Raw genomic sequence first — 5006 nt, 5'->3', positions numbered from 1 at the left:
AAGGAGGGCGGGCCGAGGGGGCGGGGCCTGGCCCGGCCACCTGACACCGCCCCCGCCCCCGCCCCCGCCCGGAAGCCCTCCCTCCACCCGGCTCCCGGACCCGGGGGCGGCGAGCCCGCGCGGAGAGGCCGAGGGAGCGTGTACCCCGACACACCCCACGACCCGGGCGTGGGAGAGGGGGAGAGGACGGGAGCCACTCGGGGCTTGAGGTTGCCCCAGGAGTGGCCACAAGATCCGCTGGTTCTGGCGAAGGGTCCTGCCCAGAGTGGGCTGAGCGGGGGGACCCCCGGGGCCATGTGTTAGCGTCCTGTCCCGCGCAGCGATGGGGGAGAAAGGGGACAAAGCTGGACGAATCCTCCGGTCCTGTTTCCTCCAAACGCGCAGACACACGCCCACCGAGCAGGGCCCGAGTCCCCCACCTCCGCAGGCAGCGCGGACCCCCGGCCGCCGGCCCCATTCCTGCGCGGTGGCCTCTTGCGTCCCAGGACTGCGTGAAGGCAGGAAGAGGAAAGCCAAGGCGGAGATACGTGAACTGCAGGGCCCTGATCTCTCTGCTTTCCTCGCGCCCCCACCAAGCCAGAAACAGAGACCCTCTCAGGAGGGCCGCTCCTTGGCCCCACGCAGCCCTCACTGCCTGAAGACCGCTTCTCTCCACCACTCTGCCTTCCCGCCTGGCCCCACACCCTCTGAGCTTCGAGCCACGACCACTGCCCACCGTGCCTCGGTAGCCTGTTCGGAGTGGGCACTACTGATTTTCACTCTCACACGAGGGAGATGTGGAAACCCAGAGGGCTTATTTCACTTATTCATTGAAGGAACATCTACCACCGGGTGCCGGATCTTGAGGAGGCAATTGTTCTCACATCTCTCCAGGTCTCAGCCAGGAAAGAAGTGGGTACACTTGGGAACCAGGCAGTCCCAACACACCCAGAAAAGTGTTAGGAGATTCTTGAGCCAGGGACACACACCAATCCCTTTTCTTGCATATTCACTCACCAGGTTATGGACATACATTGTCTGTGTTCACCCCCACAGGCTTCCAGGTTCACAAGCCCTTCATATTCTTCAGGAAAGAGGCCCTTCTTTGCCTGGACATCCCTACTTATTCTTCAACCCTCAGTCGGGAGTCACCTCCAGCAGCCTTCCCTGATGCCCACCCGTAGACCAGTAGAAGCCTCCTGTGCTCCACCCTTCCTCCTTCCCTCTAGGGCAGCGCCTGTCACTTTCAGGTGTCAAGGTCAGGTTTTTACTCTTGTGTCTGCCCAACTTCCAGAAGACTGGGAAGTACCTTAGTCATTTTTGTATCTCCAGCATCTGACAAAGTGTCTGACACAGTAAATGAGAAAGGTAAATCTCTCAACTACACAGTTAATGCTGTCTTATCATTCAATATATGATTTCACATAGAGTTAAATGTTGCCTATTAAGTATAATGTTGCCCTATGAGTCTTTCCCTCCCCCCTCCCTCCTTTTTTTTTTTTCTCCCTCTCAAACCCTGAGCCTGGTGCTCTGAGAGATCAGGAGCACAGATCAAGGAGGTTTCATTTGCTCCCCAGAGAACAGGATTACACTTCAGATCCTGTGGTCAAGGTGATCCAGTTGTGGGGAAAGGCCGTTGAACAAGCCCACGAAGACCCCATTCAGAGAGTCTGCTGCAGATATCAGGCCTGTCCAGACATGGCTGGCATGGGGGTGGCAAGGTGTCAAGATGGGGGCGTAGAGCTCTGGAGACTGACATGCTGGAAGGTTGGAAGCCCAATGGCTGTTTGCTCTGCCCAACCACAGCTCCTGCTAGTCCTGGCTCAGCCAGCAAGTTCCATTGTTAACAGTTGACCTTGACTGCTGACTTTTTGGTTATGGAGGGAGGGGCAGGAGAGGAAGTTGTCAACTGTGACCTCCAGTGATCCAGGCTCTCCTCAGGGAGTTCTGATCCTGAGTATTAGGAGTAATCTCTCCTTGGCTCCTGGGGTGCAGGTCACCACTCACCCTTGATTTGGGGAGCATTCAGGAGAGACCTGAACCAGTCTATTTTCAGGACTCAAATTTGGGCAAATCCTGGCCAGATCAGTACTGGGTTGAGGGTGGAGGTGAAGTTAGGAGGCAGGAGGTAAGGGCTTAGCAGGCATAGGGGGACGTGAACTGTGGTCCAGGGATGCATATCTGAAGGGCCAGGAGTGGTGGGGATGCCAGCCAGGTAATCAGCTTAGGGGGATGATCTGAGTTAATCCTTGTAATCCCTGAACTCTGGACTCAGCCTCCCCTTAATCCCATCCCAACAGATCATCCTCTCTGAGGACTGATGCAGCCCATCTATCCCCCTTTACCTTTATTTCTAAAGGCCCATTAAAAAGAAAAGAAAAAGTGAATATTTCAAATATGCAGAAAAGCACAGTACAGAATATAACAACAAATATCCATGTACTCACCACTGAAATCCAACAACAGTTCATTTTTGCCACATTTGATTCAGAGATAGCCCTTCTATTTATGGTTTCGCAGTTTTACTTAATACGTTTGTATCCACAAACAACAAAATATTGACTTGTGTATTTTAAAGAAATCTATCTGGGGGCTCCTGTTTGTCTCAGTTGGTAGAGCATATGACCCTCGATCTCTGGGTCCTGAGTTTGAACCCCACACTGGGCGTAGAGATAACTTAAAAATAAATAAAAATTCTGCAAACTTTCTTCTCTCAATATTTTTTTTAACATTTATCCATGTCTCATTTAGCTCCAATTAATGAATTTTAACTGCTGAATATTATTTCAGTATTTGAATACACCACAATTTACTTATCCATTCTTCTGCTAATAGGCATTTAGGCTGTTTCCAGTTTTCCGTGTTAGAAAACAATGTCTTAGAGGTGCCTGGGTGGCTCAGTTGGTTAAGCGTCTGACTCTTGATTTCAGCTCAGGTCTTGATCTCAGAGTTTCTGGAGATTGGCCTGTATGGGCTCCCACTTGGTGCTCAGTGGGGAGTCTGCTTCTCTCCTTCTCCCTCTGCCCCTCCCCTCGCCCCACTTGTCGGTGCGTTCTCTCTCTCAAATAAACAACTAACTAACTAACTAACTAAATAAATAAATAAATAAATAAAAAGAAAACAATGCTTTAGTGGTTAGTGCTGCGCATGTGTCTTGGGTATATATGTAAGCACTTCTCTAAGGTAGATACCGAGAAGTAGAATTTCTGGGTCATAGTATATGTGCATCTTAAACTTTACTGATTATTGCCAAATTGCTCTACAAAGCAGTTGGACCAATTTATGTTGCACTAACAGTGGCTTTCAGTGCTCATTTAGATTCACTAACATATTTCTAAATTTCTCTGCTCACCATTCCTGCCTGCATTTCACTCCTTGCTTCTTATTTGTTCCCTTTTTATGAAGTATATCTTTTAGCAGCATTTCAGTGAAAGTCTTTGGTGAACATTCTCAAATGTCTTTATTTCATATAATTTAAATAGAAATTTAATGGGCATAGAATTTTAGGTTGACAGTTTTCTCTTGGCCTCTGGAAGATATCCTATTTTTTTTTCTGTAATCTTTTGTTGCTAATGCTGTCTTATGCTTTCACTAGTGTCTTTAAACTATTCTTTCATATTTCATATCTCATCACTTTCCCCTCTCCACATTTTGAATGATTTCACCAGCTCTATCTTCCAAGTCACTAATTCTCTTATCAGCTGGGTCTAGTCTACTGCTTAATGGGTCATTGAGTCTAATTTCAATGGTGTGTCTTTCCCTGTTTTATTTTATTCCCTCAGTAAGGGTTTTTTTTTTTATAGTGCAATATTTTCATTATGGTTTATTTTCTTGTCTTTAATAGTTTTTTTTAATTTTATTTATTTTCGACAGAGAGAGATTGTACAATCAGGGGAAGCAGCAGGCAAAGGGAGAAGGAGAAGCAGGCTCTTTGCTCAGCATGGGATGTGGGGCTCGATCCCAGGACCCTGGGATCATGACCTGAGCCGAAGGCAGATGCTTAACCATCTGAGTCACCCAGGCGCCCCACTGTCTTTAATAGTTTTAAGTATACTTAATATATAGTGTTTTTTTTTTAAAGATTTCATCCATTTATTTGAGAGAGAGAGAGAATGAGAGAGAGCACGAGAGGGAAGAGGGTCAGAGGGAGAAGCAGACTCCCGGCTGAGCAGGGAGCCCGATGCGGGACTCGATCCCGGGACTCCAGGATCATGACCTGAGCCGAAGGCAGTCGCTTAACCAACTGAGCCACCCAGGCGCCCAATATATAGTGTTTTTCATGTTGTTTTCTTATGCACAGTTCTTGGAATGTTGATTCTCCTAGTTGTTGTGTCAGGCTGACTCTTCCTTATGGTGGATTGCTTCCTTGTCTAGTTTGAAATTGTAAACTCTTCTTCAGTAGGTGTTTGTTTAGTGAGAGTCCCATATGCCCTGGGTTATGAAACATTGCAACAGAGCTCTTTCTTTTCTTTTCTTTTCTTTTTAATTTTAAGAAAAGATTTATTCATTTATTTTAGAGAGAGAGAGCATGAGCAGGGGGAGGAGCAGAGGGAGAGAGAGACTCCTCAAGCAGGCTCCGCACTGAGCATGGAGCCCAACGCAGGGCTCAATCCCAGGACCCTGAGATCATGACTTGAGCTGAAATCAAGAGTCGGCCACTTAACCGACCCAGCCACCCAGGTGCCTCACTGACAGAGCTCTTTCTTGCTTCTGTGGGGCTATATGGCATTCCAAGTGTCCTAAACCAAGTTCAGATTTAATTTCTCTGCTTCAGGATTCAGCATCATGTAAATAGCATAAATCCAGATGGAATACAAGCATTTGTTCAGGCTTGAGACTTTAATTTCTGAGTTGACTTGTGTTTCTATTCCTTTTCGTTGGTTCCTTGGATTAGTGTGCATCGTTTTTCATCTTTTTTCCATGGAGAAAGTCGGTCTTTGATGTTCTGAGCTTTGTGCAGAGTGTTTAGGCCCAGCTTCTCATCTCTGGTGGGCTGAAGTGACATATCCTATAACTAGAAGCACTAA

The sequence above is a fragment of the Zalophus californianus genome, chromosome 12, assembly GCF_009762305.2.
Source record: "Zalophus californianus isolate mZalCal1 chromosome 12, mZalCal1.pri.v2, whole genome shotgun sequence".
Lineage (NCBI taxonomy): Eukaryota > Metazoa > Chordata > Mammalia > Carnivora > Otariidae > Zalophus > Zalophus californianus.
This window is presented reverse-complemented; position numbering follows the sequence as displayed.